The sequence below is a fragment of the Diuraphis noxia genome, unplaced genomic scaffold (genome assembly GCF_037042655.1).
Source record: "Diuraphis noxia isolate RWA-SAM2 unplaced genomic scaffold, SU_Dnox_SAM2 contig0005, whole genome shotgun sequence".
In the NCBI taxonomy this organism is placed as follows: domain Eukaryota; kingdom Metazoa; phylum Arthropoda; class Insecta; order Hemiptera; family Aphididae; genus Diuraphis; species Diuraphis noxia.
In genome coordinates, this window is record NW_028301715.1 from 21,454,265 (window position 1) to 21,480,967 (window position 26,703).

A 26,703-nucleotide genomic window follows, 5' to 3' on the forward strand; every position below is an offset into this window, starting at 1 on the left:
CTGCGTGCGCCCACGAACCACAGCCCTTTTTAATTTTATTCCTTGTTTAGAATAGCGTTGTTTTGCAATCTTTTGTTTAACGCGAGTTGCGACGTTGTCTTTTTAATAATAAATAATTTGTTGCCCAATCTTAAGTTTTATGTGTTATTAAGTGTGTTAATAACCCATCCTGACAAACTCTCGATAACATTTCAAATGCTGCAACATTTTATAAAGTGTATACTTTTTTTTTTAATTTCAATCTGTTTTCAAAAAAGAACAATAAGAACAACCGAGGTAATAGATAATAATAAAAAATAATACAAATAGATACATGTAACAGAGCATAGAAGTCTCCCAATGGAGGAAAAAATAGAATAATTTACTTAATTAAAAAAAAAAAAAATGTGAAAGTAAATTAATTTATATTAAAGAGTTAGTAAATTATAAATTAAATATTAATAAAGTGTTGTAAAAGTATTAAATTATAGTATTTATTTTATAAAAGAATACAAATTTATCTATTGTTTATCAATTATGATTTATAAATTAAACGGAGCTACAATACATTATAATAAATGAGCATCATGCACATACACACATACAACGGAGTCAGCATTCGACAATGGTGTTTACTGAACTAAATGAGGTTAACCTGTTTCTTTATAAATTAAGATCAATTATAATTTTAATGTTACTCTCTTGGGCTCCCTTTTGTTTACAAGAGATTAAATTAAAATAACTGGATGTGTTTATCGTATTAATGCGCGGAGAAAGCTCAACTCGCGTACAACTCCAGCAGTATAAAACTTAACACCAAGACACATAAAAAATTTCTAATGTTGCGTAGATAATATTATTTAGCTAGTCTCATCACTGTCAACCGACGATTTTTTAGCTGCACTATCACGCTTCATGTCCCGGAGGGGTCGGTGTGAGAACCTTCACAGTGATAATGGGACTAATTTCGTTGGCGCGGACCGCATACTCAAAACCTATTTCAAGGCAACGGCAAAGAGTAAACAAGTGCATGATTTTCTTACTATGCGTGGCATCACATGGCATTTCATCCCGCCGCCCCACATTTTGGTGGGATATGGGAGAGCGAAGTCAGGTCTGCAAAAAGACATCTTGTTCGCACTTCAAAAGGAGTATTGCTAACATTTGAAGAAACAACTACCCTATTATGCCAGGTCGAAGCTGCGTTAAATTCTCGGCCGTTATATCCAAGTTCTTCAGATCCAACAGATTACAATGTATTGACACCAGATCACTTTTCAATTGGAGGCCCACTCATGTTGCCACCAGAGCCTGATGTGTCATCTGTTCCTCAGAATCGATTGAAGCGATACAAACTGATGCAGAAACAAATGCAGGTGTTCTGGAAGCGCTGGTCGTTGGAATATTTGCCACAATTACAATGAATTAAAAAATGAGTTACAATTAAAAGTTGCTGCAAAATCATGCCAAAAAATATCAAATATATTTGCAACAAATCAATCAAAACCAGTAAAGGTAAAACTATTATAGAACGTTACCTAATGAATGAGTTATAACCAACCTATAGTGTTATAACTATTATAATATTAATTTAAAATTGAATGTTTCTAGATTAGAACAATTAGATCTTTTTGCAGATTACTGCAAATTACCGCACTTAATAAAAACACCTTAAAAGTTTTGAACATAACCGAATTTTGAGAAAACATTGATAATAATTCCACAGCTGGCCGGTCGTGCACGAAGGCCTGATAAGCCTTCGCCGAAAAAGGCTGCAACTGTGGAACGCACCGTTACATACACATGAAAACGATAACATAAACCAAAATGACATCACACAACAACATACTAGATGAACATAAACAGAATAGTGAACAGTCAGTGGAGTCACAGAATATAAATTTATTCTGTGGTGGAGGTCCGTGACCATGTGACATAACGTAAACGTGTTATCATATCACTTTTACACACAGACTTCTATAGACTGCGTGCGCGAGATGGAATACAACGCGGTCTAGTGGTAAACTCTTGTACTAATGCAGGGGATCAAATTCAAGTTTTTTTATTACGTTATATGGGAAAAGGCGTGATAAACTGTAAATAATTGTTTTTTTAACTGTCGATTAATATACATTTATTTAAAAATAGTCACATTTTATAATTACTAAATGGTTGAATTATTATTAAAATGTTTTTGATCATCTGCCTAATCTGTGTATTTAATTCGGTTCTTAACTAGGTGCCTACCTAAACAATTGTTTTCTTGTAGAATTAAAATTAGATAATGATACTCCATTTTCCAAGATATTCCATCAGATAATGGAAAGTTCAAACTTCAAAAGTTCTGAATTAATTATTTTCAAAAAAATTAAAATAAATTATGAGTAATTTAATAATAAAGTATGGCTTTCAAAGCATAAATTCACATTTTAAATTCTCTTATAATAAAGGTTTAAAGTTGTATGAAAGCAATCATGTCCTGAATGTACAGGAGTTTAGACCAATTAAAGGATTTTGTGTAATAACTGGTTTGGTTGTCAGGCAGACAAGTGTTTCTTTAGACCCATATAAAGTACAGCTCGAGGTAAAATGTATATTTATAATTTATATTTATAAATATAATTTATATTTATAAATATAATTTATATTTATATTTATATTTATGTTGGTACATAATGTGTGTATTATTTTCTACAACAACTGTTTTCTCAAATAAAAGCACTTCTTAATAAAACAAATTCTCTTGTTTTTTAATAGTTGGATAGTACTAGAACCATAAAGAATGCTGTGTGTCAATGTCCAGCTGGGGCTGGATCTAAATGTAAACACATAGCTGCCCTTATTATATATGTTAATTCCGAAGAAGGAACTTCAAAAACTGATGAGCCACAGCAATGGGGAAGACCCGCAGAGTATTGTGAAAGTTTATATAAAAAAGGCAAAAAAATATCAGATCTTTTCCCTCAAAAACAATTGAATATTAACGTTCCTATTCTGAGCCATAATGATTTTATTCAAAACCACATTATACTTTCATTGCCATGTAGTTTAAGTTATAATTTGTGTTCAGATCAACGTTCTGAAGTTGATAGACAATGCTCTAATATCTTAAATAATATTATAGATAATATTGAACAAAGCTTAAAATATGATAGTTACAATGATTTTTTGTCCAATATTATCATCAAGCAAGTTCAATCTGATTTTCCTAAATTCTATTCTGCATTTCCACTAACATTAACTGAGCATACTTACTTCTATGAGAATATTTAATGTTAATGAAACAATGATAGAATCAATTTTTAATCAAACACTCGATCAGTCCCTTAATTTATCTTGGAAACAAAACCGAAAGATGCGAATATCAGCAAGTTTAAAAGCACACAAAATAAAAACACTAAGGAATATGTCTGAAGAATGTCAAAATAAATTAGCAATATCTTTATTAAATGAAACTGTAATTGTAGGAAAAGGAGCCAGTAATATACAATATGGATTACAAACTGAAGACAAGGCATTTAATAAGTTCTGTGATATGTACAACATTGATGTAGTTAAAAGTGGGTTGGTTGTTCATATTTGTAGACCATGGATTAGTGCCAGTCCTGATGGTTTGATATTAAAAAATGGAAAAATTTCTTAAGTTTTAGAAATTAAATGCCCCAGCTCATGCAAACATAAATCTATAATTGACCAATTAACAGGAAAATCAAACTTAAGCTATATTGAAGTTAAAAATGGTGAAGTTGGGTTAAAATATAGTCATATATATTATACACAAATACAAATGTTACTGTATTGTACAGGTTTAAATGATTGCCACTTATTTATCTTTAATGAAATTAAGCCTTTGTTATTAATAATTAAAAAAAATTTAACCTTTTTAGAAAATATTATTCCAATATTGGATAAATTTTACTTTTCTTTTTATTTACCAAATTTATGTAACCAATCAAATACATTATAATATTTAGTTAATAATAAGTAATTTGTTAAGTAATAATAATTAGCATAATATATAATACATATTTTTATGTTTAAAATATTTTATCAAAACTAATTCTACTGTTTTATAATTGGTGAACTTAAATTTACCAATACACAACAAATGAGTAATAAATTATCAATGTATTGTAAAAGATCAGTTGTTATTTTATTCAAAACATTAAAAGATTTTAATCTTGCAAAAAATCGTTCGATGTGTATTCTGACACTAGCAACATTAAATGTTTTTATTACTTCTTCTTCAGAAAATCTACCATTATGAAGCATTAGGGGCATAACTAGTATACTATTTTGACCTTCTGCAACACCTGGTTGTATTCCAGGAAAACCTTTATCGGCAAGAACTTGGTCTCCAGGTTCAAGCTTATTTAAAAATCCGGAATCATTGGTGTTAAAACTATCGCTAGACCTACCTCCGTATGCTTTAGATAGAAAACTAACCATACCATTTGGTGTAATTGCAACTAATACTTTAATTGTATACAACCACCTTTGTATCGGGAATACAAGCAAACTCTTTGTTGAACTGTTTGAGGTTGCTCAACTCTTATTTCCGTGCAATCAATGATACACCTACAATGAGGGTAATGTTTTTTAAAAACCTCTGGTAATGTGTCTACAATAGTTGTTTTACTTGGCCAGATAATTAAATTATTTGTTTTATGACTTAAAATAAGTAAACATTCAGAAAATACTCTACTGATGGTAGTTCTATGGACTGAAAAAAATGTACTAAGGGCTGAATATGTTAGACCTAGTTTAACTTTCATCAACATAATTAAAAGGGTATTTTCTGTACTAATTATGGTACGATTTGTTTGTAGTAATAACGACAAAAGAAAATAAAATATTTTGAAAGTTACACCTTTTATATCTTTTAATGCATTTTCTATATTATATATATATATATATATATATATAAATATAATAAACAAATTTACAAATTTATATTATAATTATTATTAATCATTTATTTTTTTATATTTATTATAATATAAATTATTATGTAGTTTGTAGTACAAAAAAAAAATATAATATTTTGTCTTATGTGTACAATATATTTTTAAAAAAGGTACCACTTTTTTCCATGTTCTGTGTATTTTTTGTTCCATGTGAGGTGTAGTTATAGTCTGTCTCTCTCACCAGATGTTGATATTTCAAAATGTACATGCAGGGATACAGTCTATATATTTATATGTCTATGGTTTTTACCCTTGTCTGGGTACATGATAGTTGTCAGAAAAATGATAAGAATGTTTAACCACGATTTATACCAGTGAACCAGCAGTGATACCAACGTGAAAAAAATCATTGCAATAATAATTACAGCCTATATATAGATATCACTGATGACAAAATCTTTACATAATATTTAAAATGTTTTGACTTTTTAGCACTATACGTCTATAATCTATACCTCAGATTAAATAAAATTATGTAATAAATAATACATTTAACAATTGTGGAATTTCTGAATGTTAAAGAATTATTAAAATTGAATTTTTAGATTTTACTAGATGGATTCTCCGTAAAAAACCAACGTACAAACACAGATAATGTTCTTACTATCAAGTTTCATAATAGGTCGATTCACTGTAATTTTTAAACTAAAGGAGCTACAGGTGTTCTGCTGAGCGTAAATTTGCTATATTACGCACTGGTAAGACGGAGACAACAAATACCACTGTTACGTATGTGCTCTTAAGCACGGTAAATACTAGATTTACTGCCAAAAAGTTGATTCAGACTAGATTTCAGTATAATATAATTTATAATACCTATATATGATTTTCTATAATCGTGCATTGAGAACATTTAAAAAATATAATTAGATACCAAGGGGCTACCTATAAACAGATAATCTGGATACTATTCTGTAATCTCAGTAAAGATTTTTTTTCTGTGCTGTAGCACAGTGGGCTAGTCCGGCCCTGCCTATAAATAAATTCCAAATCAATCAAATCTGATTCACTATGTACCCGATTCACTCAGTAATTTATAGTATATACAATTTATTTTAAATTATTAATATAAGTCATTAACATCATTAACTATTAATATTAGAATATAAATTCTACTCTAGAAATTTTAGTACCTAGTATAATTTTTAGATTTTCTTACACAGAATTAACTATATACCTACGTGAAACCTTGTTTTAAATTTTAAATCCTTAGATATAAAAGTAACAGTTTTATAAATTTTTAACCACTATAAAGAATTGGTAAATTTTCAATTAAATAATTTTTGTCGAAATTTGAACTTTAAATTGTTATATAAAAATAAAAACGTATCTATGTATTTTTAATATTTTCCACTGCTATTATATCAACTTATGGGGAACCTTGTATTAAGTTTTCAATTTTTTTGACCCAATGAAAATAAAATTTTATTGACATTTATAGAATAAAAACGGAAAGTTTCAAATGTCTATAAATAATTAAAAAATTGTTGAAAATATTGTTTTGAAAATATTATCAAGTATAGGAATTGATAAAATAAACATATGGTGTAAATTTTAAGTTTTTACAGTTATTAATTTTTGAATAACAACAAAATAAGAATATCGGTACAAAAGAAATTGAGAGAGAAACGCTGTAATTCAAATGCTCATAAAAATTTAATTTGACTTTCCGGTAAACATTTTTTATTTGATAAAAGAAGAATAACTCCTGAAGAATCTTGCGTAAAAATTTCAAATTTTAAATTTAATAGATACATTTTTATAAATATTCAACTCAGAATAAATTGCAAATTTTCGTGTTTTTTACGTATTTTGTCAAAATTTGAACTTTCAATTCTTATTAAACAAAATTGTGACTATATATATTTTTATATTTTTGAACTGCCATTGCATTAAATTTTGAAGCTTTTTTACCAAACGAATGACATTTTATTGTTGTTTATAAAAAAAAAAACTAAAAGATATACCAGTATAACAATTCAGTGAAAATTTCATGTGTTTACGGTAATTTGAAATAGAGTAGCAATATCTAAAATCAATTTTCTCAAAAATTGATTTTGCGTAAAAACTCCCGTTTTTCCTTAATTTTTTTTAGATTCTGAGCGGAGCGATGTCGTTATAAATGTGTTGATTTTACAAAGTTATGTGTCTTTTGTGTGAGTGTGCGCAATAAGTCGTCGAAATAATGCTTCAATTTTCAACTTCAGTAGCTTTTCCGGCTGGAAAGTGAATCTAGTTGGTGTATTGGGGAGGTCAAAATTTGAAAACTATTAAGAATTTCAAAATTTGACCTTCTCAATGCGCCAACTAGATTCCCTCACCAACCGAAAGCTACTGAAGTTGAAAATTGAAGCATTATTTCGACAAATTATCGTGTACACACACACACACACACACACACACACACACACACACACACACACACACACACACACACACACACACACACACACACACACACACACACACACACACACACACACACACACACACACACACACACACACACACACACACACACACACACACACACACACACACACACACACACACACACACACACACAAATAAATATAAAAATACACATCAATTCTTGGTAGGTAATTGATCTATTTTGTGTGTCTTGTATTATATATATATATTTTTTGTATCCTTACTTGTTTACTGTACACGTATTTTAATTATCAGGTATTAAATCTATACTATATAAGGCAGTAATGAAAATAATATATTGTAATACAAAATAAGTCGTAGTTTTGTCTCTGGTATACACATATGCATATATTTTATTGGATTTAAACACCAGCGTGAAAACATCTGTACCTATTATGCTAACACGTCTTACACGTAAAAAAATGTGCACGTGTGCCTTTTTGTTTTTTTGGGTTACACACTCAATTCTAAGAACATTTGGTTTTTGTTATGTATTATTAATATAAATAATAACATAAACGTATTATATAGACATTTATTGTTAACAGTATAAATCGTTATGACGTACAATATATTTCTACTCTCTAATAACCGATGGACAGTCCCCACCGATCGTAATATGATACTATTATGATTATTGTTAGTATAAACAGTATAGGTGTAATATCATATAATATAAATGCTGAATATGCAACTGTTTTACAAAAACAATTAAGTACGTGCGTAAAATACAAATGCCATTAAAAAATGTTTTTTGATTTTTAATTATCGTCAACATAAAATTGGAAACTTGCTTACAATCCTTTAGCAGATTGTAGAGACTTCATAACCAATAATTTTAGAGATTTTAGAAATTTAGATTCTATAATTAATATTTTGTTATACAGTCTGGATAAATAGAAGAAATAAATATAAAAACACACAACATTGTAAAATTAATAATTTCATCGCTCCGCTCAGAATCTAAAACCAACAAAATTAGGAATGTCCAAGTGAATTATTCAAGAAGAGTCTAATTATTTTACAAATTAAATGTTTGCATATAATATGTTAACACAAACATCCGCTGAAAATTTAACGTTTATCAGTTTTTTAGTTACTACAAGAAAACTTAACCAATTGACTCAAAAATTAGTGTTTTGTAAAATGGTGTAATTTGATGAATGTGTTATGAATTGTATAATTTCCACATCGTGCATCCATCCGGTTAAATGGTGCACTATTACGGGTATATAAACTATAATATACTAAATACTTTTTAAAATGGTTTATTTATTGTTTAAAATTTAAATAAATAAAACAAAATATTTGGCCTATTTCTACTAATCACAACATTTCTGTACTCAATCGGTAACTCATCACTAATTACAATAGATACAGCTGTAGTATGATATGATTATTGATATGTCATAATGATTTTGAATTCACATTAAGTCTAAAAAATGTATTAATAAGAACTGACTGATGATTCGTTGATATAATATTTTACAGATTAAAGTAACTAGCATTATTAATTTCTTGAACCATAAGGTGTAGATTCTAGTTCATATTTGAATATTGTGTTGGTGTGGTGTGGTCAGAATTCTACGAAAATTCATTCATGGACAAAATATTAACTCAACTTCCTTTGATGACACCCTGTATTATAGTCGAAAACAACATTCATGGCATGTGCATTATTTGTCACAACCTAAAACTGCGTTGATAATATATATCTGCAAAGACAACTAAACAATCAGAAGTGCTTATAAAACCAAAAGCTCTCGCATTTATCTATTAGTCGTCGATGAAAATTCATGAAGAGATATATTGTTCAAAAATTATAACTGATTTCTAAAAAATATGGCTTCAACTTGCTTGAAGTTTTTTGTCATACTCATGGTGTTATGTATAATCTTAACATTGTTTCAAAGCATTGATGGTAATTATCATTTTGTTAACAAATTTAATTACAACTCGTATTAATCAGTATTAAATAAATTTATAAATTTATGATTCTTTTAAGATAAAATATTAAAATCGTTTACTCAGGAATCGTATAAATATATAATATGCATTATGAACTGACTATGAATTGTGTACTCCGTTCAACTGAACATCATAAATTTCAATATCTACATTTTTATAATTTATCACCTCTTGGGGACACAACCCAGTAAATTTACCCAGGAGCAATATTGTTTATATGCTTCATTCCTAGTTTGTCTCAGACAGTTGCAGCAATTAAAGTAACGTTGATCAAAATATTTAGTTGTTTGTTTTTTTTTTTTAACGTACATGTTCAAATTAAATACAAATAATTTAAAAATATTCTGTTCAATATTATAATTTATAACGAGCGTCACAAGTTAGGTCCTAGATTTGGTGACTTTGTATTGGGTATCAACCATTAAATGTAACACCTTTTATTTTAATCAATATCACAAAAACTAAAGACTGCAAAAATTAAAAATATATCTAACGGCAAAAGAAACACGTTAAACGCATAAGTACGAATACTGTGTACCTACCTACATTCACACAATATTCAATATTCTTATTATATTATTAGCTAAATATTTCTAAAAACGATAAACAAGAATTGTATATGCCTAAGAATGATCTGACACTAAAATATCTATGATGTCCCTAATTAATATAGATAAAATTTGTTTATTTTTAAATATATAATAACTGTCAAAAAAATGAAAATCATAAATTAATATCTTGATTTATTTATCTAGGTACACGTAAAGGTAAGCTTCATATCTCTGATTATTCTGTTCAATATCTTTATTTATGACGAGTGCCACAAGCACTGGTAGGAGCGACATCAACAAATACGACATTCCCTAAGCAAAGTGGATGGCTTATAAAAATCAGTGTTTATTGCTAATTATCATTAGAAGTTATAAATATAAACCATAACTGATTTTGACAAAATGTCATTTAAGTTGTATGTCATACGTATTTACTATACATCGGCATAACTTTATCATATTTTGACAAACGATCAAGCACTGAACATGCTTACCAGAATGCTATGTTTATTCCACCATTATATTGTTATATTTGAGAAAAAATTTACCTAAACTTAAAACTGGTTTTTCAGGAAAAGAAGGTTCCTTTCATGCAGCACTTGTTAATTTGTTCGGTAAACGTAAGTAGTATATATTTGTATGTTCACAGCCAGCTTTTCCACGGTAAAAATTTTTTCAAGGGGAAAATTCTTGCTTGGAGCACACTGATTTACCGCGTAACACAATTCGGTGATTACACAAGATTGTCCACCTCTTTGCCCCTTACACAAAAATATTTATTGTATCAACTATTTTTTCCCGTTTTTTTAAATTTTTTCAATCAAATATCGCTAATTTTTATAAAAATTATATTTCAAGTAAAGAACACAAATTATTTAATAAACTTTTTTATTTTGTTCAATAAAATTACACAAGTTTTCTTACTTCTCTAGTAAAAGGTACATATTCTACAATACGATCATGAATTAATAAACAAAAAGCAGTTACACTTGTAAGCGATTCCGATGCTTCAATTTCCAATTGAACATCCACTGCTGAGGCTGTTGCCGAATCATTCTGTTTTGAAGTATCAATAACTATGATGGGTGCGTTCGATAGAAAAGTAGATGGACTCAATATAGGATTCCGTATACTTTTTTCATAGTACGATTCTTGAAATGATGTATACATATCATATTATAATAATGTAAAATTATTTTTTGAAAAATCTAAATTCAAATTATCATACGGATATGCAATCGAGTTTAGAAATACTTTAACGTTCGTTAGATTACAATGGTCGAATATACTACAATCTTTTGTTATTGTATTTTTACGACCTTTTTGTAATCCAATTATAATAAATCGTGGTTTTTATAATTTTGAAGCGGTTTTCAAGTTCCATACTACTTTTTTAGTAGTTCCCAGTTCAGGATATTCAAAAGTTTCGAAAGATCTAAGAGGAATAAACAAACTTTTTTCTTTTTCTACAAGTTTCAATAACTTTAACCTTTCTTCATCATCAACAGTAATATGCGGAACCTTCCAGACTATTTTATTTAATACAACTTTACCTAAAGCAGCAACTACATCACTTTTAAGGCTTAACGCATTTAAATCAGTATGACTTCGAGTTAATATTAATTCCAATCTTGAATTTACTAATATTTTTTTATAATCTTCAAACAGACCTAACCAATATTTCAATGGGATGCAAGCACTGAATTTACCTTTATTGTTTGTTAATTGTGTTCCATTTTTTAAATTCCAGCCAGAATTTTCGTAACAATTATAGTTATCTGGTGTACCAGATAAGTATCCTTTAAGCGAGCTTGTGATTCCAAGAACACGTGTGCTATCTACTTCTATTCCATTTATTTCTAATCGTATTTGTTCGAAGAGGTATGAATAACCATTATTACACAGTTTCACTTTATCAGGTTTAGATATTGTTCCTTCTAAATAAATAAAACTCATGTAGATACGGATAAACATCTGTTTGCTGTACTGATATTCGTATTTCATCATTATTATTAAACGATGTTGTGTACGGTGTATATGAATGATATTCAATTTTCGTTATTTTAGAATCCGTCTCGTACCGTGAACTTATATCTAAAATATCACTTTCAGGCATTCTGTTTTAATTGATAACCTAGAGCTTGCAAAATTTTTTTATTTTTCAACGAAATTTTTTTACTTTATTTGATGTTACCGTATGTTAACACGTTAAACGCATAAGTACGAATACTGTGTACCTACCTACATTCACACAATATTCAATATTCTTATTATATTATTAGCTAAATATTTCTAAAAACGATAAACAAGAATTGTATATGCCTAAGAATGATCTGACACTAAAATATCTATGATGTCCCTAATTAATATAGATAAAATTTGTTTATTTTTAAATATATAATAACTGTCAAAAAAATGAAAATCATAAATTAATATCTTGATTTATTTATCTAGGTACACGTAAAGGTAAGCTTCATATCTCTGATTATTCTGTTCAATATCTTTATTTATGACGAGTGCCACAAGCACTGGTAGGAGCGACATCAACAAATACGACATTCCCTAAGCAAAGTGGATGGCTTATAAAAATCAGTGTTTATTGCTAATTATCATTAGAAGTTATAAATATAAACCATAACTGATTTTGACAAAATGTCATTTAAGTTGTATGTCATACGTATTTACTATACATCGGCATAACTTTATCATATTTTGACAAACGATCAAGCACTGAACATGCTTACCAGAATGCTATGTTTATTCCACCATTATATTGTTATATTTGAGAAAAAATTTACCTAAACTTAAAACTGGTTTTTCAGGAAAAGAAGGTTCCTTTCATGCAGCACTTGTTAATTTGTTCGGTAAACGTAAGTAGTATATATTTGTATGTTCACAGCCAGCTTTTCCACGGTAAAAATTTTTTCAAGGGGAAAATTCTTGCTTGGAGCACACTGATTTACCGCGTAACACAATTCGGTGATTACACAAGATTGTCCACCTCTTTGCCCCTTACACAAAAATATTTATTGTATCAACTATTTTTTCCCGTTTTTTTAAATTTTTTCAATCAAATATCGCTAATTTTTATAAAAATTATATTTCAAGTAAAGAACACAAATTATTTAATAAACTTTTTTATTTTGTTCAATAAAATTACACAAGTTTTCTTACTTCTCTAGTAAAAGGTACATATTCTACAATACGATCATGAATTAATAAACAAAAAGCAGTTACACTTGTAAGCGATTCCGATGCTTCAATTTCCAATTGAACATCCACTGCTGAGGCTGTTGCCGAATCATTCTGTTTTGAAGTATCAATAACTATGATGGGTGCGTTCGATAGAAAAGTAGATGGACTCAATATAGGATTCCGTATACTTTTTTCATAGTACGATTCTTGAAATGATGTATACATATCATATTATAATAATGTAAAATTATTTTTTGAAAAATCTAAATTCAAATTATCATACGGATATGCAATCGAGTTTAGAAATACTTTAACGTTCGTTAGATTACAATGGTCGAATATACTACAATCTTTTGTTATTGTATTTTTACGACCTTTTTGTAATCCAATTATAATAAATCGTGGTTTTTATAATTTTGAAGCGGTTTTCAAGTTCCATACTACTTTTTTAGTAGTTCCCAGTTCAGGATATTCAAAAGTTTCGAAAGATCTAAGAGGAATAAACAAACTTTTTTCTTTTTCTACAAGTTTCAATAACTTTAACCTTTCTTCATCATCAACAGTAATATGCGGAACCTTCCAGACTATTTTATTTAATACAACTTTACCTAAAGCAGCAACTACATCACTTTTAAGGCTTAACGCATTTAAATCAGTATGACTTCGAGTTAATATTAATTCCAATCTTGAATTTACTAATATTTTTTTATAATCTTCAAACAGACCTAACCAATATTTCAATGGGATGCAAGCACTGAATTTACCTTTATTGTTTGTTAATTGTGTTCCATTTTTTAAATTCCAGCCAGAATTTTCGTAACAATTATAGTTATCTGGTGTACCAGATAAGTATCCTTTAAGCGAGCTTGTGATTCCAAGAACACGTGTGCTATCTACTTCTATTCCATTTATTTCTAATCGTATTTGTTCGAAGAGGTATGAATAACCATTATTACACAGTTTCACTTTATCAGGTTTAGATATTGTTCCTTCTAAATAAATAAAACTCATGTAGATACGGATAAACATCTGTTTGCTGTACTGATATTCGTATTTCATCATTATTATTAAACGATGTTGTGTACGGTGTATATGAATGATATTCAATTTTCGTTATTTTAGAATCCGTCTCGTACCGTGAACTTATATCTAAAATATCACTTTCAGGCATTCTGTTTTAATTGATAACCTAGAGCTTGCAAAATTTTTTTATTTTTCAACGAAATTTTTTTACTTTATTTGATGTTACCGGTTTCACTTTAGTCTTATGACTAGTTGAACTGATACGAAGTAGCGGATTTATATTGAATTTTAATCCCATATCAAGATCCGTAACGTTTAATATGTAACACGATTGTCAATGCCTCACCAAAATTATCAATCGGATTATGATCTTGATCAACTAGCTGAACGGTTATCGAATCAATATTTGTTTTATTCAATTTGTAATATACTAAATTTAGCGGTGACTGAATTACTTTAGATCCTGTCCTTCCACTCGGGAAAACTCGTAAATCGAATGGCTTTGAAGATGGTTGCTGAATGATCCTTGAGCTATATTACACAATACTATTATAGAATTAATTGTGTTTAAATTTACTGCTTTTTCCGATCGATGAATTGCATACACTGGTTTATATTGTCTTTTTTCAAAACCGAATACAGGTGCCATACTATATGGAATCTCAAAGTGTAGTATCCCATTACATTTTATATACGATCTGAAATCATTAGGATCAACCGAAATGTTGAATGTTAATTTGGTTAAGTTTTCACTATTATAGGTATCTTTTTGCTTCTTAATTCGTTGATTAATATCTTCAATTTCATAACATCCCTCTTCCAATTTAATATGACACATCATAGGCATCATATCATTATTGTTTTCATTGTCAACTATTTCTATAGAAAATGTATTATTATTTTCATTAATATTTGGGAATGAATTAAATGACTGTAAACATAACAAAGATATTTCTGAGTCCTCGTAAAGGTTCATAGACGGAAAATAATTTACAGATAATATGGTAGCATTCCCAGTTAAACTTAAAGTAACTGACTCATACATTACAAAATCTAAGATATAAATTTAATAATGAGATCCGTGACGTTATATATAAGGTTTGGCGGAGATTGAACAACCTTTGTTCCTGTTCTCCCAATCGGGAAAAACTCATATATCGAATGACTTTGAAGTTGGTTATTGAATGACCCATGTGCTATATTACACAATACTTTTATAGAATTAATCGTGTTTAAATTGGCCGCTTTATCCGATCGACGATCTTCATGAAACGGACCACATTGTATCTTTTTAAACCCAAAAACAGGTGCTATACTAAATGGAATATCGAACCTAAGTAGTACATTGCATTTTAAATACGTTCTAAAATCAACAGGATCAATACGTACACTGAATGTTAGATGTGTTCCATAGTCTTTATTAACTCAATTTTCAACTTCAGTAGCTTTTCCGGCTGGAAAGTGAATCTAGTTGGTGTATTGGGGAGGTCAAAATTTGAAAACTACTAAGAATTTCAAAATTTGACCTTCCCAATCGGGAAAAACTCATATATCGAATGACTTTGAAGTTGGTTATTGAATGACCCATGTGCTATATTACACAATACTTTTATACACACTCAATTCTAAGAACATTGGTTTTTGTTATGTATTATTAATATAAATAATAACATAAACGTATTATATAGACATTTATTGTTAACAGTATAAATCGTTATGACGTACAATATATTTCTACTCTCTAATAACCGATGGACAGTCCCCACCGATCGTAATATGATACTATTATGATTATTGTTAGTATAAACAGTATAGGTGTAATATCATATAATATAAATGCTGAATATGCAACAGTTTTACAAAAACAATTAAGTACGTGCGTAAAATACAAATGCCATTAAAAAATGTTTTTTGATTTTTAATTATCGTCAACATAAAATTGGAAACTTGCTTACAATCCTTTAGCAGATTGTAGAGACTTCATAACCAATAATTTTAGAGATTTTAGAAATTTAGATTCTATAATTAATATTTTGTTATACAGTCTGGATAAATAGAAGAAATAAATATAAAAACACACAACATTGTAAAATTAATAATTTCATCGCTCCGCTCAGAATCTAAAACCAACAAAATTAGGAATGTCCAAGTGAATTATTCAAGAAGAGTCTAATTATTTTACAAATTAAATGTTTGCATATAATATGTTAACACAAACATCCGCTGAAAATTTAACGTTTATCAGTTTTTTAGTTACTACAAGAAAACTTAACCAATTGACTCAAAAATTAGTGTTTTGTAAAATGGTGTAATTTGATGAATGTGTTATGAATTGTATAATTTCCACATCGTGCATCCATCCGGTTAAATGGTGCACTATTACGGGTATATAAACTATAATATACTAAATACTTTTTAAAATGGTTTATTTATTGTTTAAAATTTAAATAAATAAAACAAAATATTTGGCCTATTTCTACTAATCACAACATTTCTGTACTCAATCGGTAACTCATCACTAATTACAATTGATACAGCTGTAGTATGATATGATTATTGATATGTCATAATGCCAAACCCAAAAACAGGTGTATACTAAATGGAATATCGAACCTAAGTAGTACATTGCATTTGATGTACGTTCTAAAATCAACAGGATCAATACGTACACTGAATGTTAGCTGTGTTCCATAGTCTTTATTAACTCGGAGTAACTCTTTTGCAATATAATTGTTAATATCTTCTATTTCATAGCATCCATCTTTCAAACTAAATTCAAAACTGTAATATTTTATGTTATGTTTCTTTGAAGGAATTACTTATATTTTCAGTCGGTTATTAATTGGATTTATAATATTTGGAAATGAATTAAACGTTTGCAAAGATAACAAAGCTATTTCTGAATCCTGTTTAGAGATGGAAAATAATTTGCAGTCAATTCAGTCGATTTTCCAGTTAAAGTTAGTGTAATAGATTCATGCATTGTAAAAATTCAAGACATACATGCCCACAGTTGAATGTATTGAATCCTTGATAGTTAGAATAGTTATAAACTATTTTAAACTTTTTAAAATAACGCTGTAATTCAATTGGTGGAGGTAAATCACCAAAGCTATTAAAATATATGACTTTATCTTTATTTTTATGAAACGCTACCCAATGGCTCCCGTCACCTGAAGATATTTCCAAGTTTAATATACCACATTCATTTACATACGGTTTTTTAGGTAAGTTATTACGTGAAAACACTCCACGGAAATGATTGATTTTCAACTTAGTTACCTATACATTTTATAATATCTTCTGACGAAAGTGGTCTGTCAGGTTGCGTATTTAACAGTTTTTTTCCATACCTTGTTTTTGTTTAAATTTAGACCACTACCTTTTTTTCTTTTTGAATTTTGAATTGCATTATACACACTAGCACCTCCAGACATTAAGCTACCAAGTGCTGACAATCCCGCAAATATAGGTATTAAGGGAATTACACCTCCCGTTTGTCTCCTTGTTGCTTTATTTTGATACAGAGCATGGTAAAACAATAACTGTTGTATTAGATAATAAAATTGGAGTATTTTTACCAAATAGATATTTAGATAATGATGAAATGACAGATGAAAATATATCGTTATATAAAAATTCGAAAACAAAATTTAATCTTATTTATAAAGGAATGAAAAAATTAAACAAAGGAAAATCAATGCATTTGATTGATTTTGAATAAATTAGAAAAAAAAAATATATATACTTTTATAAATGGTATTTATAAAAGTAAAAAAAAATGGTTATATTCATTTACCACAACCAGAATTCAATGATAATAATAAATTCAAAATAGGTCTCGAATCAATGTATTTAAAAAGTTTAAATTTGATTAATATTGAATCAGATTGTAAAATAGAAATTGAACATAGAGAAATATATATAAAAAAAGGTATATATAGCATTTCATATTTAAATAAATTAATTGAACCGGTATTCTTATCTTATAATAATAAAAAAATTCAAATTGAATCTCCTTGTTATTACAAATTAGATGAAAAATTTAAAAAAAATTTAGGATTTGAAAATACAGAATTTGATTTTTCATTAGTTGGTAATACTTTAATGTATTGTCCTACTTCTGAAGAAAAATATATAAATATAAATCAAGAATGTATAATTAGATTAGGTAGAAATGGTGAAATACCGAAGATTGAAATTCCAATAGGAATATACACAATAAATGAAATTGAAAATTTAATGAATTGTTATGATTTTCCTAAAATAAGTCTTGAATTAATTGATGATTTTTTAAATATTACAGCCTCAATCGGTCTAAGTTTTGATGAATATTTATCAAATTGTTTAGGTTTTGATTATATGGGATATTTAATCCCTATAAATAGGGTATGGCCTGATTCATGGAAACTAGGTCCTGATATTGAATATACAATAACAGGATCAAAAAAACCAATTTTTTATACACAATGTTTTTTAAAAAATATAAACGGTGTTATATTTAGCCAAACAAAAAAATCTGATAAAATATATAAAACTAAAATTGAAGGTAACTATTCAATTGATCAATTGAATAGTATATTACCTTCAAATATCAAATTACTAAATGATAATAATTTTATTAAATTAACTTCAAAAAATACTTGTTTGAGAGACGAAAATTTAAAATTAAGTTTAGGGATTGATAATAATTTTTTATATAAACATGTAGGAGATTCTGAAAAATTAGATAATAATATAAATAAACAATTATTAGAAGTACATTGCAACATAATTGAAAAGTCTGTTTCATCTATTGATGAAAAAGTTATCGAAGAGGAACTTTTGTTTGTTTTTTATTATGATTCAAATAATCCTTTTATAAGATGTAATCCAATAATGTACAGACAAGTAAATGTAAGAACAATTCAAAAGATAAAAATATATATTCTTGATCAAAATGGTGATATTGTTAATTTTTGTGATGATTTTATTGTTTATCTTGATCTAATTGAAGAAAAACAAAATAAATATTAAAATTATTTTTCAATAGAAAGAAAGGGCTGGCTGTATTGGACCCACCCACCCCTCATTTCCTACTAAAAAAACAAAATAAATATTAAAATTATTTTTCAATAGAAATATTTCTATTGAAAACACAAAAATTTATTCCAGAAAGAGGTGGAGTACTATTATTGTTGTCAGAAAGACATGAAAATAATTCTCTTAAAAGAAGTGTAAATTTATTATCTAATTTAATTAGTAAAAGATTCTTCAATTGTTCCTTTTTCAATATCAAATAAAAATTCATCATTTCTAACGAAAAATACATAGCAAATTGTACTTTTAGGTAAATCTTCATTGAAATCCACATGTAAAATAATATTTTGTTTAGTTGCAGAAATATTTGTTGGTTGTCTAGTCATGTTTACAAGATATATTGTTCTAAATGTTTTAAAATCGTTTGGATCATTATACATCAAAGGAAGTTCTTGATGAGTTTTATGAAAAGTTTTTTTATAATCCATCAAACTATCATAAGCCTCACAATATTTTTCATTCTTAAAATCTAGATCTTGAGTTTCTTCAGGATAACGTCTTCCATTTATTTCAAACCTAAAATTTTTCACATTACAATGATCAAATTCACAAGGATCATGTTCTTGAGTATTTAACTTGTTTGTTTGAAATACCACACCCGCAAACAAAGGACTATTAAGACTTCGATATTGAGTTGTTAAATCGAGTTTTATGGTTTTTCCTGATATATTTCTTTCTTCAATACATTGCCATGATTTAAAATTAAAAATATATTTTTTTTCTTGAGAAATTGTTTTTAAATCATTTAACAATAAAACTTTATACATAGGATTGAATTCTAAAATTGGAATTCTAAGTGTAAATTCATCAATAATAATTTTTCCATCTTCTGTTCCTATAACAACTTTTTTTAACAATGCATCATCATCTGTATTTCTCATAAAAATTATTTCCATATCACCTTGGAAAACAGGATATATTTGGTCTTTAAACCATCCTAATCCGAATTGTGATAATTTACCCATAACATTAAAACGACCTCCACCTTGATATTTGCTTGAAAATCCTGAGTTTATAATTGGTCCGTTTGGATCCACAGAAAAATCTAACACACCTTTAATTGTACTAGCAACTCCTGGATTTTCGATTTCATCCAAGACTTTACCATGTTTTTTAACTTCAATTCTAGTAAATAAAAATGCAGGAAAATTATCAATTAGTTGTATTTTTGATTCTTTAGGATAATTGTTAATTTGTAAACCCTTTCTTTTTTTTATAATTAGTGGACTGTAGGTTAATTAATAGAATTTAGTTTACGGTATTTTATTTCTTTATTTGTGTGGCGATGGACAGTCGAACGCGTACTGACAGTGGTACGATTAGATATAATAATACAATATAAGATAATACGCTTTTAGCGAGCGATAATAGGCGACAAAATCCGATTGACAATAATAATATTCTATATATATATAAAACAAAAATGTACGCTTCAACATGCCGCCCGCCTTGAAATATTATAATAATTTTCAACCTACAATTTTTATACATATAAAATAAATCAAAATTATTAATATTATAAATTAAAAAACAATTTTACAAATTTACATATTAAGAAAAGGAACAAATATAATCAATATAAATAATAACTATATATAGAAAAGAAATCATAAGAACATATATTTTTTTTTTTTTTTATTTTTTTTTTACGAATTACCTTCAAATGGAAGAGGACACAATTTGCGAACTGACCTTTTTATTTCTTTGCCGCGACTTAGTACAGTGGCTACACGAATGACGTCGTCGGTTCCTGCGTGTACTTGCAACACGCGTCCAAGAGCCCACGACAAGGGAGAAATATTATCTTCCTTTATTAAAACTAAAGTACCGACCTTTAAAGCTGGACCTTTATTTGACAACCATTTTTTTCGGGTTTGGAGTTGGGATAGGTATTCTTTGTTCCAACGTTTCCAAAGACACTGCGTGAGTTGAGTGACACGTTGCCATCTTTTTAAGCGATTATCGGGTACAGAAGATAAGTCAGGTTCGGGTAATGAACAAGTAGGTTCACCAATAAGAAAATGTGCGGGTGTTAATGGGGTCGCGTCCAATGGATCTGAGGATAGAGGAGTGAGTGGGCGAGAATTTAAGACAGCTTCTATTTTAATTAAAATGGTGTTTAATTCGTCGTAAGTTAAATGAGTTTCACCTAATACCCGGTATAAATGTGTTTTTATAGATTTTATAGAAGCTTCCCATAGCCCCCCAAAATGAGGAGAGCGTGGAGGAATAAAATGCCATGTAATACCATCTTTTGACAATGCGTTATACAACGTATCCAAGTGCGTAGATGATTGAAACAACATTTTGAGCTCTAAAAGTTTCTTATTGGCACCGACAAAATTAGTAGCGTTGTCACTATATATGTCCGAACACACACCACGACGACCTATAAATCTTTTTAGCGCGTTCAAAAATGCATCACTGGTCAAATCGCTTACAAGTTCTATGTGAACAGCACGAGTACTAAAACATACGAATACGCAAATATAGCCTTTAGTTATTGCTGCCTTTTTTCTTAAACTTGTTTTGATATTAATTGGACCGGCAAAATCTACACCACATTTTTTAAAAGCACGACATGGTTCTAACCGTACTACAGGCAAGTTACCCATTATCGGTTCGGTGATGATAGGTCGAAGTCTAAAACATTTGATACATCTATGAAATATATGTCTTGCAGTATTTCGACCACCTATTATCCAATACTTCAATCGCGTATTAGCTAACATAGCTTGAGGACCTGCGTGTAACAGTTTTTCATGTTCATTTTGCAATATTAAACCCGCGATTACGCTATTTTGAGGTATTAAAATAGGATTACGCTGAAATTGGTCTAAATATAAAGCATTTTTCAATCGACCCCCTACTCTCATAATTCCTTTTTCTAAAAAAGGTTGTAAGTTTTTTAATTTGCTTTTGTTACTTAATATAGAATTACTTATTAAACTATTTATATCATTTGACCAGTAATACAATTGTGTTATTTTAATCACAGCGATTTCAGCTTCTCGTAGTTCTTCAGATTGAATTGGACCCACAATTTTCAGTTTTTTGACACGAATTTTAATAAAACGTAAACAATAAGAAAACACACGTAATAATTTATTCCACGATGAATATTTTTTAATTAGGTTTTCATCTATAGGATTTATTAATAGAACGATTTTTTCTTTAGCTTCCGGTATAGTTCCAACGTTAAGGTTAATCTTTGATTTAGGCCACTTGTCGGAGTTGTCGGTGAGCCAATGAGGGCCCTCCCACCATAATTCATTATTTATTATTTGGTCGGGACGGCAACCGCGAGATATTAAATCGGCTGGATTATCCTGACTGCTAACGTGGTTCCATTCATTTAAACTGGTTATATCTTGTATTTCACCTACTCGATGAGACACAAAGGTTTTCCATTTTGAAGACGGAGATTTAATCCAGGCCAATGTTATAGAAGAGTCCGTCCAGAAGTACCTAGCTTTTATATTTAATTTTAATTTCGGTAACACTTTATTTGCTAAACGCGCAAGTATTACGGCGGCGCATAGTTCAAGACGAGGTAGTGATATTATTTTTAAAGGTGCTATTTTTGATTTTGCACAAATAAGTTTGGTAACGTGTACATTCTCTATACTTGAACAACGAATATATAAACACGCCCCGTATGCTAATAAACTAGCGTCCGCAAAGCCGTGTATTTGTATTTCATAATTAATTTCAGTACCGAGATATCGTGGTATTTCTAACTCACGTAGATAATTTAATGAACTTAAATAACTTTTCCACTCATTTTTTACTTCGATAGGTACCGGTTTATCCCAATCGCATTGTAATTGCCACAATTTTTGCATTAATATTTTTGCGCGTATTACTATAGGACCAACGAGACCTAGCTGGTCGAACAATGAAGCGATTTGTGATAATATATTTCTTTTTGTAACTGTTAGATCGTTGAGCTTTGTTATTTCGATTTTGTATTTAAAAACATCGCGTTCCGGACACCATAATAAACCTAAAATTTTAGTCATTTCATTTTCAAGTTCCATAATGGTCATTGATTTATTTCCTATATCTGGAATATCGGTGAGTAGTTCGGAGCTATTTGACATCCATTTTCTTAGCGGAAAACCACCTCGGCGCATTACTTCAATCAATGAATTACGTAACTTTAGTGCATTATCTTTTGTGTCGGAACCGCCCAAATAATCGTCCATATAAAAATCAGATTTGATAGCGTCGCAAGCATCGGGAAATACCTGATATTCTTCCTCGGCTAATTTGACTAAGCATCCGGTCGCTAAAAATGATGCTGGGACTGTCCCGTAGGTTACCGTGTTAAGCCTATAAGTGCGCAGTGGTTCTGTAGAATTTTCGCGCCAAATAATTTTTTGATAATCACGATGCTGCGGATCCACCCATATTTGGCGATACATTTTAGATACGTCCGCGGACAATGCAAATTTATGTTTTCTAAAACGCGCTAGTATTGTGATTAATTCCTCCTGTATAGTAGGGCCTTTTAATAATGCATCATTTAGACTAAGTCCTATATTTGTTTTGCATGACCCATCAAATACCACGCGCAATTTAGTTGTTGTACTATTTATATTTATTACGGCGTGATGAGGTAGGAAATAATCACTTACAACATTTTTACTATCTTCTTCGTTATAGACTTGCATATGCTTTAATTCAATATATTCTTTTATAAATTTAATATATTCAATTTTTAATGCTGGATTACATTTAAACCGCTTTTCCAAAGAAAAAAACCGTCGTAGGGCTATAGGATAAGAATTGCCTATTTCTTTTACTTCATTTTTAAATGGTAATTTTACGATAAATTTACCGTCGGAATCTCGGCGAACTGTTTTATTAAAGTAAGACTGACACGCTTTTTCTTCCATTGTATAATTATTAGTGTCATTAGATAATGTTTCTAAACGCCAAAATTTTGACATTTGATCTTCTAAATTATTTATTACGACTTGGCTCATTAATGTAATATTTGCATACGAATCTCGACCGGCATTTGTATTTGAATTTGGTACAGGCCCAGCAACTATCCACCCTAACCTCGTTTCTTGTATTATAGGTCCGTCAATAGCAGATTTAATTTGCCCGGGGCATATTAAATCGTAAAATAATTCGGCGCCCAATAACATATCTATTTTCTGCGGTTTATTATACGCGTTGTCGGCTAATGCTATATTATCTGGTACATTTATACGCTTTGGGTCAATGACCTGAGCAGGTATGTCATTTGTTAACCTGGGCAATATTAAGCACGATATGGTCTTTTCGTAATCGCTTATGCGGGATCTTATCTTTACTGTCACTGCAGATGTTATAGTATGCAATGTTTGGCCTATACCGGAGACATCGCTCTTAATTTTATTTCGGCCTAATTGAAGGGTTTGCGCCATATATTCTGTGACAAAATTATTTTGAGATCCCGAGTCTAATAGAGCACGACAATATATCGCATTTCCATTGCTATTATACACTTTTATGACGGCGGTGGATAACATAACGTGTTTGCTATTATAGTTATCAGACGCAGCCGCTGTCGTTGTGACTGTCGTGTGTGCTATCACTGCCGTGTTCTCATTATCGGAGCGGCTTACGTTACCATTATTATTATTCGTCGATGTCGTCGTATTATTTGTATTTTCTTCGCTTTCTTTACTTGAATTTAAATGCAGCATCGTATTATGAGCTTTATGGCATTTAAAACATTTCTTACCAAAACATTTTTTGTCGTTATGTGGACGTATACATATTTTGCACAGTTTTAATGCATTTACTTTTATTATTCTATCGGGTACCGCTAATGCTAAGAATGAAGGGCACTTAAAAATAGTATGTGCTAAATTACAATTGTAGCATTTTGGTATATCTGTAGCCGCGAATGAATACGTTTTTTCTTTGGTATAACCTTTATTGAATTTCTTATTTCCTTTCGAATCCAAGTTTTCTTTAATATTCATTTGCGATACCGATTCTACAGCTTCTACTATTTTAAAACGATTTTCCAAAAATTCTATTAGAGCGTGAATAGGTGGTATCTCGTTTTTTGACGCAATTGTTTCCCATGCCTTTATGGTACTAATATCTAATTTGCTAGTAATTAAATGAATCAACATAGATCCCCAACCACGAGGATTTTCCCCCAAGGCCTCCAATGCATTTATATGACAATTTAATTTGTCAATTAATCTTCGCAATTGTTTAGAGTCTTCGGTTATCGCTGATAACTCGTACAGGCCTCGAGTATGTGTTTGAATAAGTACCTTTTTATTATTATACCTGGCAATCAAACTTTCCCAAGCAATACTATAATTTGCAGCGGTCGTCTCTATGCCTTGTATAACCTGAGCCGCTTCACCCGATAACGATCCACGCAAATGGAAAAATCGTTGAATATCGTTTATTCGATCGTTTGTGTGTACTAGTGCTCCAAAAATATCGTAAAACGTAGGCCACTCACTGTAAACACCAGAAAATGTCGGTATATTTACTGCCGCTAGTTGTATTGCTGCATTAGAATTATTGCAACAAAATCCACTAGCACTGCTGGTTGTCCCCTGTGGTATCGTAACAATCACGTTCTCCGATTCTTTATTTTTCCCGACCATCATATCTTCGCACTTGGATATGGCTTTAAAATAAGTTTCTTCGAAATCCACTCGGTAGGTTGTTGCGTCTTCATTTTCTTCTTCATTTAGTAACATTTCAATTGCACTTTGTACTTGTTCAAATTCTTGCCAAACGTCTTCGATCTTTTCCCGTCGGCACTTAAGTTCGGTTCGATTAAAATCTTTATTTTTGTCAACATTTTCAAGATGATTTAGAAATCTTGTAAGTTGAGCTTTTAATTGACCCCTACGGCCCTTCAATGAACCTATCTCCGACATTTCCCTTACCTAATCTTTTAATACTTAATTAATAGCCTAATTTGGAATGGAGAATAAACAAAAAAATATGCAATAAAATAAATAAAAATACACCCCAAAATAATACAATAATAGATTTTAGGAAGGAGTTGTTTTAGAATAATGGACGCGACTTACCCCAATTTTTCTTTTTTCAAGTTGCATTTCATGCTCCAATGGTATGTCCAATTTTTCTCCTCTTCGACAACTTTACCGATTTCCCGTTCCACGACTGGATTATCGGTAAGTATGTTATCCGATTAGCATATTTTCACGCACGCACTTATTTAATACACGTTTTTTAAATTAAATTTTATTTATTTATTTATTTTATAAATGCGAATTTTAAATTTGACTGTCCCACGAATATCACCGATTCCTTATATCCTGGACGAAGGACCAATGTTAATTTGTAAACCCTTTCTTTTTTTTATAATTAGTGGACTGTAGGTTAATTAATAGAATTTAGTTTACGGTATTTTATTTCTTTATTTGTGTGGCGATGGACAGTCGAACGCGTACTGACAGTGGTACGATTAGATATAATAATACAATATAAGATAATACGCTTTTAGCGAG

General features: G+C 29.5%; 1 long non-coding RNA gene and 3 pseudogenes across 2 annotated transcripts; 1 reads left to right on the plus strand and 3 right to left on the minus strand.

Moving 5' to 3' along the window:
• The window catches only part of LOC149055040 (zinc finger MYM-type protein 1-like), a 144,968-nt pseudogene that overhangs the window by 58,330 nt on the left and 59,935 nt on the right, over nucleotides 1-26,703 (minus strand).
• LOC149055050 (uncharacterized) lies at nucleotides 4,042-5,212 on the minus strand (annotated as a pseudogene).
• LOC149055051 (uncharacterized) lies at nucleotides 9,167-13,073 on the plus strand. Of its 2 annotated transcripts, XR_016191950.1 has the most exons (6): nucleotides 9,167-9,300; nucleotides 10,103-10,114; nucleotides 10,471-10,518; nucleotides 11,649-11,779; nucleotides 12,353-12,364; nucleotides 12,721-12,746. It is a non-coding gene; the product is annotated as an uncharacterized LOC149055051 (long non-coding RNA). The 2 variants fall into 2 exon arrangements; XR_016191949.1 differs by lacking the exon at nucleotides 11,649-11,779 and having other exon boundaries at nucleotides 12,721-13,073.
• Nucleotides 14,416-15,236, minus strand: LOC149055052 (uncharacterized; annotated as a pseudogene).